This window comes from Leopardus geoffroyi, chromosome C3, assembly GCF_018350155.1.
Source record: "Leopardus geoffroyi isolate Oge1 chromosome C3, O.geoffroyi_Oge1_pat1.0, whole genome shotgun sequence".
NCBI lineage: Eukaryota > Metazoa > Chordata > Mammalia > Carnivora > Felidae > Leopardus > Leopardus geoffroyi.
In genome coordinates, this window is record NC_059338.1 from 134143414 (window position 1) to 134160114 (window position 16701).

Below are 16701 nucleotides of genomic sequence, written 5' to 3' on the forward strand. Positions count from 1 at the left end.
CCTTCTCATACTCAAATCATCTTCCCTCCCCCACTGACATCATTCCCAGCAGTGTGTAAACATGTGGTCATTTCTTCCATCTTGTTAAAAACGTTCATGACCTTACTTGCCTCGTATCATCAGCTACCGCCCCTTGTCTTTGCTCCCCTTGCAACAAACTCCTTGGAAGAGTTGCCATATTTCTGTCTTAGTCTCTCTCCTTCCATTCTCTCTTGTGCCTAGTACAACCAGGCTTTCTTGCCCTTTATTTCACCAAAGTTGCTCTCATGCGCATAACCAATGACCGCCAAGGAGAGAAACACAATGGTCAGTTCTCAGTCCTCAGCATACTGGACCTGTCAGACCTAGTTGATCATTCTTTCCTTCCCCAAACACTGTCTTCATTCAGCTCCCAGGAAACCAGGAACTCCCTCACCCCTTGGTGCTCCCCCTACTTCCCTGGGCCCCTCAGTCAGTGTCTTCTGACGTCTCCTCTTCTCTTTGATCTCCACGGCACCTGGTCGTCACTTCTTTTCTCTGTGTATACGCACCTCCTTGTTGATATTATGCTTACGACTTCCAAATGCAAACCTTTATTTTCTTCTTTTTTTTTTTAACATTTTATTTATTTTTGAGACAAGGAGAGACAGAGCACGAACAAGGGAGGGTCAGAGAGAGGGAGACACAGAATCTGAAACAGGTTCCAGGCTCTGAGCTGTCAGCACAGAGCCCGACACGGGGCTCGAACTCACGGACCACGAGATCACGACCCGAGCCGAAGTCGGCCACTTAACCGACTGAGCCACCCAGGCGCCCCACCAACCTCTATTCTCAAACACACATTGTCTACGCAGTCTGCAAATAAATTAAACTGCCTGTGTAATGAGATCTCCTCCCCTCGGAAATCTAAAAGACACCTCGAACTTGATTCCCAAAACTGAACTCCTGATCTTCCTCCCCAAAATGCTTCCAACGGCAGCCTTTCCAATCTCAACTGGAGGCAACTCTATCCTTTCAGCCGCTTGGACCAAAACATTTGCAGCATCTTTGATTCTTCTCTCCTCCCACCCCCATACCACTTGCAATCAGTCAGGCAATACGGTCGGTTCTATCTTCAAAACTAGCTAGCATCTGACGACTTTTCACTACTTCCACTGCTTTCACCAAATCTGAAGCCCTCTTACCTCTTTCAGTAATAATTCACCTTTTCTTACCTTTGCCCATCTATAGTAGGCTCTCCACGTGGCAGATAGAGAGAGTTTTTGACAATATAAATCAGAATGTACTCCTCCTTTGTACGAAACCCTGCGATGGCTCCCTTTACAGCCAGAGAAATAGACAAAGTCCTTCTCGTGGCCCACAGGTCATGCGCTGGCCTATTGTTACTTGCTTGACCTAATTTTCCACCACTCTTCTGTTTGCTCACTTCCTTTTTGTCTTAATGGTGTCACGGTGAGTCTTCTAACATGTAGGTATCCCGGGGCTCTTGCTTTAGCTGTTCTCTCTGTCTGGAATGCTCTTCCTCAAGATATCTGGTTGCCATTTCCTCACTTTTTTCAAGTGTTTATCCAAATCTTACCATCTCAGTGGTTTCCCTGTGAAACCTCTTCAACACTGCAACCCAGCCTGATTTCTAAGTTTCCTGTACTTCTATTTCATAGCATGTACCACTTTCTAATAGGCTATCTATGTTTGACTTATGTGGTATCTTTACTTTTATTTTCTGTCTTCTGCTACTTGAAGGTAAGAACCACAAGAGTCAGGACCTCTGAATAATCTGCTCACAAATGTATCCCGAAAACCTAGGACAGGGCTTGGCATGTCATGTGGTAGGCGCTCAGTGAGGATTTGTCGAATTAACGAAGGCGTAAAGTAAAGGAAGGGACAAAAAAGGTGAGTTAGCCTGGTTACTCTGAGCTATCTGCTTGGAAATTTGCTTTTTGTTGAGACTTCAAAGGAGATTGTTCCCAAAATGTTATGCCCGACTCTAGAGCCCCTGTTATTGAGTCTTTTCGCTTTCCAATTAGAATGAACTCCAAGTAGCTGAGAAATCCTCCCCCACATCTCACGAAAACAAGGTGCTGCCACACCTCAGCCACTGGTAACTATTACACACTCCCTGGGGACATTATATTTGAACTTTTAAAAAGACGGAACTAGGTAAGTGGCCTCATTTTAGGGTCTGATATAAAATGAAAAACTCAGAGCAGGTTCATCTAAAGCTTGGCCAAATTTCATGTAAACCTGGCTCACCCTGAAAGGGAACTTCTCAGCTGATATATCTTTTCAAATGGAAACTATGCAGAATTCAGTGGCTTCATGTGGTTTCCACCCCAAACCAGGTGGAACCAGAGGCTTTGGCAAAGATTCACGTGAAATTCTTAACTGGGAAATATAAACCAAGGGGGTAAATGTTGGAGAAAAACAAAGTGAAATAAAACCTTTAGTTCTGAACGGTCCTGAAACCGCAAGCTTAAATCGCTGCTCTTAAACATCACCTCACTCACACGCTTTAAATAAGTGCAATCATTGTTTTGAAAAATTTCCCCCACTAATGAGCCGGTTTTTTGTTATCCTGTATTAGAAATTTCAGGGGTCCTTCACACTCATGTGGAGATCAAGTTATTATTTCCATCTGGCAGGCTTTGTCATCAAAGAACAAAGATGAGGAGGTGACCTGACGAAGGCACCTACAAGAATGAGCCAACAGAGCGGACATCTCGTTCACAGCTCAGTTCCTTACCCTAAAAGCCTGCTGCCTTTCATTGAAGGAAGCCAGAAATACAGTCACAAAGAGACAAAGGGAAACCTTAAGACTCCTGTGGATCAGGTGAGATTAGGTATTAAAAAACTGTGTTTTTGCCTTTGACGGTAACAGTATTGTTCAAACTCTGAGTTGACATATGGAATAGGAATAATTTATCAGTAATGGGGTTTGCGTGTGTGTGTGTGTGTGTTTGTGTATGTTTACAGGACTGGAATTTTAGGAACCCTTTCAATAGGTAAAACTATTCTAATTATAGGAGATGCACTCATAACCAGAGACTTATAAGCATCAGAAAATTTTAAGATATTTCCACAGGGTGCCTAGGTGGCTTAGTTGGTTAGGTGTCCAACTCATGATTTTGGCTCAGGTCATGATCTCACGGTTCGTGAGTTCGAGCCCTTCATCAGGCTCTGCACTGACAGTGAGGAGTCCGCCTGGGATTCTCTCTCTCCTCCTGTCTGCCTCTCCCCCACTCGTGCTCTCTGAGTCCTCTCTCTCTCTCTCTGTCTCTCAAAATAAATAAATAAGCTTAAAAAATAAGTAAAGAGAGTTCCACAAATCCTACATTCATCCAGCTACAGATATTTCTTATATAAAACTTGTACAGATATTGTATTAAGATTTCAGAGAGAAATCTTTAACACAAAAATGTAGGACTCCTTTCCACTCAATTTGTGCAGTTTATAGAAGTTTGACTGTAATTCCTAGTTTATAAGTCTACTTTTCGATCATAGGAAGAGAGCTAGATAGACTTCTGAAAGACCAACTCAATGCATCTTGCTATTAAATAAAAAGCCATCCTAGTCCCTTCAAAAGATGGAGGTAAATGCAACTAAGGTCTGGACATTTATAATCCTGGCATATGCTTAGAGGCAGAAATCCCTGAAGGTAAATACTGCATTTGCCAACTTCGTGGACTGAATGTTAAAAACAGCCACTGCTACTTTTGATTTTAGAATAATTTGTCATTACTGTCCTATAGGTACTTAAAAACATGTGATCTCTGTTTCTGGACACGGGCATGTTACAGCTATAAGGAATCTTAAGTAAGCTTAACATACAACTTGTCTACCATAGCATTGATCCCGAGCTTATGTGAATTTGGCTGCTGAACAGATTTTTCTCTGTGGCTTAAAAAAGCATGTATTACAGAAGTGCTTAGATATTTACATCAATGCCTCAACTAAATAGAGATATTCTAAATATTGTGGATCTCTTTAACAATAGTCATTCGTTCTTTCATTCAACAGTATTTATTATGCCTGTTATGTGCTAAACTCTATGTTAGGCATTGGGAATACAGAGATGAATGAGATCTTGTCACTGCCTTGAAAGGTCTTAGTGATTAGTGGGGAGAAAAGAGAAAGAAACAAGGTTTGAATACAAATGTGGTAGATCTTCTATATCTCTTTCTTTCTTTCTTTCTTTCTTTCTTTCTTTCTTTCTTTCAGATCTTCTATTTCTAATCAAGATGGAGTAACTGCTACCAAACTAGTCCTCCCACTATGAATGGTTCGAAAACTGGACAAAGCATATGGCAAAAATCAGACACTGGATGATAAGCTATGATCCCTGAGAAAAGGAACGCGAGTGAGGTATGTCCCCCTAGACACTTTCTGGATATGGCACAGAGAGGGGTACCCACGCAGAGCTGAAGAGACAGGGTGATTTGAGGAGGGAAGTGGAATCTGCGGGGCAGAGGCAAAGAGAAAGAGCTCCAGAAATCTGTATGGGGTCCCCTTGAGTCCTCGGCTGCATACTAAACCACAGATGTGTGGGGTGAGACGCCACAGAGTTGGGCGAAGGATGACTACCAGGCAAAGAATTAGTGGGGAGCTGTAAGATCAACAGTTTACACTACATATGGCTGGGGATACTTATGTTCTGACTGGAAAGGTCAAGCCTTGAGAATAGGGCTCACTAGCCCTAGAGTGTAGATCACTCTAGATCTGACCAAACACAACTTAACAAACTTTAAAAAATCCCAGTTGATCTTCAAGTAAATTAATTATCTTGCCAGAACAAAATCCAATATTCTTTAGAAGAAGACACCCAAATCCAGACATTCAACAATGTAATATTCACAATATCCAGCAGCCAATCAGGTGTTACTAGATATGTGAAAAAGCTGGAAAAGGTGACTCCTAACCAGGAGAAACGCTGGTCCTAGAAAAAGAAAAAAAAAAAAAATCACAAGAAAAAGATAAATCCATTACTGTGTATGGTGATGGATGTTAATTGGACTTACTATGGTAATCATTTTGCAATATATACAAATACCCAATCATTGCATTATACACCCAAAACTAATATGGTGTTATGTTAATTATACCGCAATAAAAAAAGAGAGACTCCGAAATGACGGCGATGATTGAATGAGCGGATGAGGAATTTAAAACAGCTATTATAAATATGCTCAAGGATTTGAAGGAACACGTGAACATAATGAACAGATACACGGAAACTATTAAAAAGAAGCAAATGGAATTTCTATAGCTGAAAAGTACAACATCTGAAAGGAAAGGCTTTTCAAAAAAGTGAGTGCAGCCCCCATGGCCTGTGGAACAATGTTAGTATCAAGTAGTCTAACATGCATGTAATTGGAGTCCTAGGAGGGGTGGGGGTAATGGGGAAATATTTGAAGAAATAATGACCGAAAAAAATTCTAAATGTGTTTTAAAAATGTAAGCCCCACCAGATCCAAAAAGCTCAGCTAACTGAAAACATGATGAATGCAATCTGATGAATGCTATACCAGAAACACACAAATGTAAGCCTATCCTAAATTTAAAATACATCATTTTCCTTGACCAACTTGTGCATTAATTCCTCCTTCCTTCTGCACATCCACTTGGAGCGATCATCGACCGCCAGCCCCCACCCCCGCTTCCTGTCTAACCAAGTGTCAAGATGGTCAGGATCTGTGGTAAGGAGAGGGGGCGGCAGAAGCAGATGATGAAAATACAGAATGAAAAAATATAGAGAAACTCTTTTCTATTCTTTCCCTGTCATCTACTGGCTTCTTGTTCACTAGACATTTTTTTTTCTTACTTTCCGTTCATGTCTTACAATTAACTTACCCTATACTTACTGTTTAAAGCCCCTGGGGTCCAATGAATATTCTGCTCATTTTGCCCCATCCCTCCACTTGCCTTTAAAGTGCCTACTGGTAAAACCCCACCTCCTTTCCGTGGGAATTCTTTCCATCTCTCCAAAAACTCCTACTTCCTGGTTCCTTAATTTGTGTTTCATTAGAATTTCAGCCTGAATAGATCAACAGCATTGCTTAAGAGGTAAGGAGAAACCCTTACTTTCCTTACAAGGGGTGGGGAAGTAGGTTAGGGGACAAGAAGCAGAGATGTGAAGATAAGTTTTCGGGTTTACAGACTGTCACAATGAAGTGTCTTTTTTCGCAAAACTTTACACTTCAAGCTTGGATTTCTAGGCGGGCTTGCGAAAGTATTTGTGCCTTAAAGGGCCTGTAAAAAATACAGCATCAATAAATAATATTACTAGATAATCTAGATTGAACCACTGGTAGACCAGTTTATACATGATCATCTTTAACACTGTCCATTTGTAAGTAGGGATCTGCCCATATTTACAAATATTCATATCAACAGACATTTCGTCTCAGTTGTTGAGAGAATCTAGGGTCAGTTTGAATAAAAGAAAATAAAATAGGAATCACGTATGTTTTCATTCTTTATTCTCATTGTATCTATCATTTTCCTAACAACACTCAGGTGAAAAGTGTAATTCTCATCTGAGAGGCGGTCAGTCCTTGGTAGACGATAGTAAAGGCATAACTGGCGGAATCTGGTGGTGTCATCTTACAGATGGAAGTGAACACCTATATCGTATTACAGATGAGAAAATGAAGGCCCAGAAGTGTTAAGTAACTTGCCCAAGGTCACACAGCCACTTAAATATACAGCCGGGGCAAAACTCAGCCTCCCTGAAACCTTCCCTTATACCGCACCCTCTTACTATCTTTACAGACAATACCAAAAATACATGTTGGAACCCCTTCCTAGAAAACTTCCTAAGGGTGTATGTTACTATTTGTCTTTCAGATGTTAGCTTTTGCTAGAATCCTCTGCCTCTATTTTTAGAAATATGGCTGAAATGCTGAAAGTCAGCCGGGAAGCCCTGCCCACACCAACAGAGCCCTTACATATTCAAATACTTAGGCAAGTAGAAGAAAGACTGTCTGAGTTTTAAGATTTGCCACTAGGGAACTGGCCCGAGCCAAAGCACAGATGCCTCTTTTTGGCAATTCACAAAGCTCAACTTATTTATTTATTTATTTATTTATTTTAACCTTTATTTATTTTTGAGACCGAAAGAGACAGAGCATGAATGGGGGAGGGTCAGAGAGAGAGGGAGACACAGAATCTGAAACAGGCTCCAGGCTCTGAGCTGTCAGCACAGAGCCCAACGCGGGGCTCAAACTCACGGACCGAGAGATCGTGACCTGAGCCGAAGTCAGACGCTTAACTGACTGAGCCACCCAGGCACCCCAAAGCTCAACATTTTTAAGCCAGAAGTTGCAACTTTGTTTTTTAAATTAAAAATGAGCATTCGGTGTGCACTTAACTACTTGCAAAGTACTGTGCTAAATGTAGTAAGAATGGAAGGACAATACTCCGGTCTCAAAAAGCACGCAACCGAGTGTGAGGCTCAGGAATGCGAATGACAGTATGGTACAAACGGGTCTTAAAGAAATAAGAACCATAATTAGAGTATAAAGTCCACGGGAGTGCAACAGAAGAAATAATCAACTTCTGGCTGTGAGGAAATCAAGGGCTATTTTACATGGGTTGTGGCATTTAGCTTTCTCTAAAATGTCGTAAAAGAACATTCTGGTCCCATGTAATTCCAGAGCTCTGTCCATGAACGGTGTGTAAGGGAGTGTGAGCAGTCTGGATGGGAGTAGTGGGCATGGGGATCCGAGCAGGGACAGGCTGGGAAGTTAGGTAGGGCCACAGCAGGAGAGGGAAGGAGGAGGAGGGGGGAGGTTCTGCGCTAAGACGAGATGAGACAGATGAATGTTCTTGGATACACGCTATCTGCGTGTCTTTGCTCCCGGCGCTTTGCACACACCTTCTCTCTGAGCCCCTCACAACAATATTATGAGGTAAATGCCGTTATCCACATTGTACCAAAAGGCAACCTGAGGCTCCCAAAGGCTACACAGCTGACCCGATTCCACAAGCAGTAAATGACGGAGTGTCTCTACTGTCTTTTCACAGTATCCTGTCTCTCTCACACTCGTGGTCCCAGGAAGGTTTCAAGGGTTTGCACGTGATTCTTCGCACAATGGATAGCCACTGCACTGTTGTTCATTTAATGCCATGTGATGATAACCTTTAATTTTCACTTGGGAGATGCTAAGGGGGATGATGGAGTGAATAATACGCACGAACGAAGCACCTTTTCTGTCATTTCTCTGGTTCAGCAGGAGCGTGCCAACTCCGGGCACACCTACATACTTAACCATAAAGAAAGAGAAGTAGAAAAATCAGACCCCAATTTTTTTCCTAGTGTTTATTTAGTTCTGAGAGAGAGACAGAGTGACAGAGACAGAGAGAGAGGGAGACACAGAATCCGAAGCAGGCTCCAGGCTCCGAGCTGTCAGCACAGAGCCCAATGTGGGGCTTGAACCCACCGACTGCAAGATGACGACCTGAGCCGAAGTCAGACGCTTAACTGACCGAGCCACCCAGGTGCCCCTCGAACCCCAAGATTTTTAGATTTTGTGGCAACATTTGATATGCAATCAAAATTTTGAATTATACATATAAAATGCCGTTTTCAGAAGTATCAAACTCAGGCAGAATTAGTGCTCTCCACTGTGTGAAAAATCTCCAAAATACTTAGGAACGCTCTCTTCAGGAGACTTCTTTTAGGGACGCCTGGGTGGCTCAGTAGGTTGAGCATCCGACTCTTGATTTTGGTTCATGATCTCACAGCTCCTGGGGGCTGTGCGCTGACAGTGCAGAGCCTGCTTGGGACTCTCTCTCCTCTCTCTGCCCCTCCCCTGCTCGTGCTCTCTCTCTCAAAATAAATAAATAAACTTTAAAAAAGACAGAGAGAGAGAGACTTCTTTTATCACTCTTTGAGGATATATATTTTTTTCCTCTCCTTCCAACCAGGGAATCCTACTGATGGCACGATGGGGAGACCAGGTGCTGTATAGTTGTCAACCTGGAGCCTTGAAATTACAGCATCTAAAGCATAATAGCTGTAAAAATACCAAAACCCATCAAATGTATTTCATTTGTAAACAAAGGATTAAAAAAAGCTTTCACGAGGCAAACCCAGTTTACACTTCTGTGGATCTCAGAATGCAGACTACAGGATAAATACCCAGCTATGTGGGGTCAGAATCTGGACCTGTGGAACCATGCAGATCTTTAAAGGAGAATCTTTGTATCGCATTAGTGACTATTATTATTATTATTATTATTTATTATTGTTTTTGGTGGCTGGGTGAGGGGAAAAGGTGAACCCAGGTCTAAGCAAATCTAAAGGGAAATCAGAAATTCGAAAATTAAAAGCTGTTTTTTTTCAGTATGCTGATAATATAATCCCAAAGTACTTTTCCATTGATCATGTTATTGGACTTTCGACAACTGTTACTGGAGGCCATTGTAAGTGTGCAAACACACGATACTATTATTGCTACTGTTTGCGAGGCACACGTCCTACTGCCGTCCAGTTCCCACAGGGTGAGTGCTGTGACCCGTGGTTGCTTTCCCTATAGTGCCTGGTAATTGTCAGCGTGAGTGTGTGTGTGTATTTGAGTGTGTGGAATTATGGGCAGGGTAATGGTAGGGGAACATATTTTACACTTCATGCATTTCTGGATTTTAAAAGTTTCCACAAATAATAACAATTGTTAACATGCATAACACACTGTATTAAGTGTTAAGCATTGTGCTGAGCCCTTTATGCACATGGAAACCTCTAACCCTCCAAACAACCAGACACAGTGTTAGCGTGGCCCTCAGTTTTCAGATGAGGATAGAGACACAAAGAAATTAAGTTACACAGCGAACCAACGACACGGCAAGCCATTCACACCAAGGCAGTCTGTCTCCCAAATGCGTGTTCCTATCCAGTATCTACACTTCTTCCATGTACCACTATGAATTAGAAACCGAGAGACTTCCAATTTAAGAAGACCACATCACCTTTGCTGATGATAGCTCTTGAATTCCCAAAGGCTCCCTAAGGTAGAAAAGGCTCTTGTTTACATCCCTTCAACACCCCACGGCATATGTCTTTAGACATCCATGAAGGCCAACAGTTCAGCCTTCTTATTACCACGTAGATGCATGATCTTACTGTCTACACGAGTCAGGGGGAAAAAACAAATCAATGTTTTGGTAGTCAGAATCATCGTCTGTCATGTTTAGGAGTTGGTTGTCACTGGAACAGTTACTCATACATATATAGGCAATTCATCCCATACACACTCTGTCTTAATAGTTCTATAACCAGAGAGAAAGTTCTTCAAACTAAGATGGACTTCCAAATGTGAAATGTAAATTGTATTCCTTTCCCCTCACCCAGAAGGGATATTTCAGCACGTGCAAACTACTAAGCTGATACTGTATTGGACATTTAAAAGAAATTCCTCTATCAATCAATGACTGGGGGGGGGGGGTAGAAAAAGCAACTAGAAAATTAAGAATTTCCCTAAGAGAAAGACAGTCTTGTGCCTGAGAGCAGAGGGATGGCCTCTGTCTGAGGGGATGCAGGTGACGGCAATTTCTCGATCCATTTTGGGACATGACTGGAGGCAATGGACAAGATTATGAAAAGCAATGGCACCCATCCTTGGTGAGTTAATTTTCCTCCGGTCCCAATCATAAAGATTATTGGGAGTCAGTCCTGAGCTGAATTCCAACAACCACAAGTGTATATAATACAAGTTATTTTTTTCACGCCTACATTTAACGCCTCAGCCAGTAAAGATAGTTCATTCTGAAGCTTTTCGGAAAAATCCACTGAGTGCATAGTTATAATCCAAGTGATTCTATAGCCTTCCTTCTCTGCAAAGCATTTTTGAATGTTTGCCAACCATCAAAAATACACATTGGGATTAGTTTACTGGCAGAGACATAAAAGTCAAAGAATAATGAGGGAGCAAAAAGGTGCTGGGAATAGAAGAGTGTGATGGGAACTAACGATGGCTGTGCCATACCTCAGCCTTGTAATACCACAGCAATAGCGTTACGTTGTGCTGGAACGACTCCCTACATCTGCTTCCCCACAAATGTACTTTTCCATTCTTCATCCGCATTTACAACAGCCTAGTAAGGGAAGTGGGACAAGTATATTCTAATTTTGTAGAAAGCTACACAGTCAACAAAACGCCTAAAATGGGAACCGACTCTTAGTGCAGCGTTCTTCGAACGGCAGAATTTTGTGACTAGCAGGATGATGGCAAACATCATCAGGAGAGATATTCAAAATATCTATATCCCTTATAGCATGGGCAACTGATGGCTCTGAAAGGCTGCTAGTCCCTCTCCTGTGGCCACTGTGCATTCCTGAGCATCACCGTCTGGCTAGCCCAGATTCCTATGAATATTGTAGAAGAGGTTTAATCTGCTGGGGCATTCTTACTTTAAGTAATAAATACATTTTAATCAGAGAATGCATCAAATCTTCTTTATATTTTTTGGTAAAACTATAAAAGCAAGTAATTTTAAAATTAATTTTAGCGGGGGAGGGCGCCTGGGTGGCTCAGTCGATTAAACACCCGACTCTTGGTTTGAGCTCAGGTCATGATCTCACAGTTCGTGGCTTTGAGCCCCACATCAGGCTCCATGCTGATGATGCAAAGCCTGCTTGGGATTCTCTCTCTCTCCCTCTCTCTCTGCCCCGACCCTTTCTCTCTCTCAAATAAATAAACTTTAAAAAATTAAAAAAAAAATTATGGTGAATCCCATTGTAAGAAGCCATGTCTGCTTTACCTGCTTTGTAAATAATGGATGTGCTTAAAGTAACACCTGCATTTTAGATGCTATTGTCAACTGGCTATGGTTAATGAATTTAGATTTCTTTAAAGGCTACTAGGAGATAAACAGAAAAGAAAATCAAACACTGGAAATTTTGAGAGTTTCTGATGATATCTATCACTTGTTTGGAAATATTATGGATACCTTTTAATTAAAAAAAAGTTTTTTAATGTTTTTATTTATTTTTGAAAGAGAGAGAGAGAGAGAGAGAGAGAGAACGAGTGGGGGAGGGGCAGAGAGAGAGAGACACAGAACCCGAAGCAGGCTCCAGGCTCTGAGCTGTCAGCAAAGAGCCTGACGTGGAGCTCGAACCCACGAACCATGACGAACCATGAGATCATGACCTGAGCCAAAGTCAGATGCTTAGCCGTCTGAGCCACCCAGACACCCCAATTTTTAAATAATTATAGTCTCTCAAAGGCCCTGTAGCCTGACCATCTTCCATTTAAAAATAAGGGAAGCGGAACTAACTAAAATTTAAATAAAAATGTGAAAAAAAAAGGGAAGCAGAAACCACTGAAGTTCATGTTAGACTCTACCCCCCCAAAGGATCCCTTCAAAATGTTCCACCTTGCATTGTGACAGCCATAATCCGCAGCAATTTTCAAACACATTTGTCCCAAATATATCACTACAAGATTCTCTAGTAATTTGAGGGCAACATCATAAAACCAGTATGAATTCTCACTGGAATCTAATTTTATTTTTACATTTTTTATAGTCTACCAGAGAGAGAAGGATCTTACCATCCCCGAAGATCAGCGGTTTGCCAAAAGCGAACATCGAATTTTGTAGATTCTCTAACCTGCAGATGCGAATGTAAAAAGCCTCCAGTGTTCCAGTTCTACCCTTATAAATACTCACACGGCAAAAATGTCCCAAAAAAGTCTCCATCAATGACCTATTTGTTTGGAGCCCTAGATAATGCGGTAACAACAGAACCTTAATAACAGGATTTGACCTTATCACCTAATTATTCAAGGGATGACTTCTTAGAAAACTTAACTTTCATTTGTAATTGTGATGCTCTCCTTAGGAAATCTAAGCAGATGAATGAGGTTAAATTAGGACATCACTGAGAGAAGGAAACTAAATTTGAATATATCTGCCACCAGTGGCACTGGGGATTCAACAGTGACACAAATCAAATGCTTCCTATGTAAGCAGAGTTAATCAGTCCTGAAAATGCACTAACATAGTACAAAGCAGTATTTCTTTTCAGGAAATGCAACATTATACTGGCAAATATATTCCATCTTAACTCCAAAATGCCATTCAAAACCATCCTATGAAAAAGGACATCAATTTAAAACATCTGGCCTGAAACCAAGTTGTGGAGTTGCATTTTACTTCTTAAAATTCACTGTTGTGAGAATGCAGACTTTTTCTATCCTAAACTGTGGCTCGTTGATCTTAAGCAAATGTTGTGCCTCTAGCGTGGGTCATTTCAGCATTGGATGGACTGATTCTGCCCTTCTGATCCGTCTTAAAGATGTCTTGGGGGACATCTTAATGTAAGCAGGGCCCTTAGACCCTTCCTAACAAGCATTACCACAAAGTGATCTCTTGTAACACTCATGGTTCCAGGCATAGAACAAGACCATTGTGTGTGACCTGATTTCATTTCAGTGACTGTCCCAGTAAAGAATGACATCATCCCATTCTTTTTTTCTTGATCTCCACTTGTGACTGTCCTCATCTCCCCGCCCCCACCCTCATCATAATTAAACTGCTCTCCTCCCTCCCGCTCCACACTCCTCATCCCCAGAGAAGTAGCTATTTTCCTCTTAACTTCCTGCCTGAATGTATCATTACGGCAAGAGCAAAGGGCTTTCCTCTGGTCGGTTAATATCCCCGGCGTTTGTTTCCTCGCCATAGTAGACAAAGCCCTATTCTCTTGGCAGCCAAAGTGCACTGGGAGGACCGTCTGCTGGGATAGGTCTCAGTCAGATGAAAATGGAGAAAAGCCAGCAAGAGGTGACACAGCCTGATGGGCACAACGTTTCCCATCCTATTGACGTTTGGTGTTTTCTGTCACCACAGACTCCTTGGCTTTGAGGATGTACTGTCTACACAGGTCCATTTAACGATGTGTATGCATGTGTGCACATTGGTATGCCTGCGCATACTGGCACTTGCTTTATCGCTTACATTTGTATTAGGACTCACATGTGAAAGTACTTAGTGTCAGAGGGACTGAAAGGACGATGCAGGAGAAGACATTAGTTTAAAAACTGGCATTAGAAGGCAACTAAATAAAACGGCTATGTGAGGAAGGTGTGGGTTAGATTTTTTTTTTGACTGTTATCTCTTATCGGGAAAAAGCAAAATCCACTCAGGTGTCCACATCTATGTAATAGAGCACAATTTCAAACTATGAACTATGAAGACAATGCAGAAACTGTAGACTGTTTTGATATAAGAGTGAGAAGAATCAGAATAAAATTGTATATTCTCTATGTTTCCATTTACATAAAATATTAGCTAGGACCATATGAAATTGCTGCTTTTGTGGGTCAGATATAGTCCATAGCAGCAATTTTCTATGATTCTGCATTGCATATATTCATATTAGAAAAAAAAATCCTGGGCTTGGGTTAAGTGGGTGTGTGTTTTACCTCAAAAAATTTCATATTGGGTCCCTATTATGTTGTGTTTTATTTTATGAATTACTTGATATCATTTTATTTTCTTTTTAGTAAGAGAGGGAGAATGCATGATCCGGGGGCAATCAAGAATCTCGAGCAGGCTCTACACTCGGCACAGAGCCCAACATGGGCTTTGATCCCATGACCCTGGGATCATGAGCCGAGCTGAAATCAAGAGTCGGATACTCAACTGACTGAGCCACCCAAGTGCCCCAGGTTTTATTTTTAAGTAATTTCTACACCCAACGTGGAGCTCAAACTTAAAACCCTGAGATCAAGTCACATGCCCCACCAACTGAGCCAGTCTAGTGTCCCGCTATCGTATTGTTTTACAACAAATACATTATTTTAATTGCCATTAGGATGTGCACTGAGAAATGTTCAGGGTGACAATGGTCACAAATGAAAACAGTTGGCTTCTTAGCAGCCCCAGATTCAGCTCTTTATATTCCACAGCAAGCTTTAAATGCTCAGTAGATACCCAAAGAAAGTTTTAGCAGTTTTTAGGGTCTAAATCTGAAGTTGATTCCTTGAAAAGATAGAGTTTACTATTAAAATTTATGGACAATTTAAAAAATCTCTTAAATTTAAATTAAGGCATTGAGTATAACTTAAATTATTAGAGTAATTAGAAAATAATAAAGTGCCAGGGAGGCACAACTAAGACATGCTTTGATAAAAGTTTCCATCCTAAATGGGCATCAACAGTGCTAGGAAAGGTCTTAATTTCCTTATAAACAACATTATTTGCTGTTCTAAGTTATCCCATCTGTGTGCCCCAAGCCTTGTCTGACAGTGCAGTTTTTGAGACCAGAAGGTACAATAGAAGCCATTCAGATTTTGGCAGGTGGACTTCAAGCTGAAAACCAGGCTCCACAAAAAAATAACAGTCTGTTCCACAGGTGTGAACATTTTTGACAAGAACCCTCAAAATCTCCCCCAAGCTGTGAAATTTAATTGTCCTTTTGTTGTTTTATTGCATGTGAATACAACCTATCTCTCCTTGGAACAAGAGAGAATCTTCTGGCAATCGGATAGTCAGGGGATGCTTAGGCAGCTTCTGAGTTTTGCTTATGACATCTCCTGGTTCTGTTTCTTGTGTTATGTATCTTGGAGGTGATGCCAAGTTCACTGAACTGCAGGTAAGCAGTTCTTAAAGCTGGAAAAATATTAAATGAAAGAACTTTATATCCAGATGACATGAGCAGAGAGGTAATCAAAAATGCACAGGGCAGCATTTTGAAGCTCTAAGCCTCATTAAAGTGGTCCTTATTTTATAAACCTGACTGTCTGAGCACACATAGAAAGGACTCATTTTTTTTCTACAAAATTTACCAGATGGGAAGACTGTGGATCTGTGAATACAGATGTAGTGGTGAAGAGTGACTCAGTTACCTATCTAATACAGCTCAAATGATGGATGAGGAAGGGCGGAGATGTTGAAGCTGGCCACTGGTCCGACTCTGAATTTGAATATTCCAGTCCAAAGAGAGAAAAAACGGACCAGAGACTTCTCTCACAGGGGGCCTATAGGTTTTTAAGAAGTAGTGTCTTGTGTGTTAAATTTGAGCATGTAATTCTAACTTGATGCAATATTAAACACATTTGTGTTTTCTCATAATAAGAATATACTAATGAAAAGGATATAATGCTTAAAGTGATAAAGTTGCCCATTAAATGGAGAACTGACTCAAGAAGATGAAGAACTCTGAAGTAGTCATAGTTCTACTGTTTATTGAATTTATTTCTAAACAGAAATCTTTTTTAGTTTCTGTTTGGGAGTATTTCCTCTCCTGTCCAGAGTTTTGAAGGAAGGAGACTTCATTCAACTTCAACTTGTTTTCTCTTATTTTTTATTTAGCTTGTGGGTAACCAGCTTCCACTACATTTCTGGTGATACCCCAGACCATTTGCACACAGAGCACTGAGAATTACAGGAAAAAAATTGCCAGTGTTCATAATTTTCTGTCAAGGAAGTAACCCCACACTCCCATACACTTCTAGATATTTCCCTTCTAAATGTGACATTTGTAGAGGACACAAAATGCTTACTGTCATAAGTATTAGAAAGAGGAGCTGGATAAATCAATCCTCAAAAGACAAACCTGAAATTCAGGCCAGACCTGTTGAAGATTTCATTTTGTTTTGTTTGTGTGAGGTTCACAAACTTTTTGGTGATTGGAGGACTTTACCCAAGCCAACCTGGGCCAACACAAGGCTTAGAATGAAAAGCAAGCAGAGGGTAATGACTTTGAAGAGCTGCAATTTGAAA

General features: G+C 41.1%; 1 protein-coding gene across 8 annotated transcripts in view; it reads right to left on the reverse strand.

The window, feature by feature from the left end:
- Window positions 1–16701, reverse strand: part of SULF1 (sulfatase 1) — a 179500-nt gene that overhangs the window by 126781 nt on the left and 36018 nt on the right. The gene's annotated exons all lie outside the window — the stretch shown is intronic.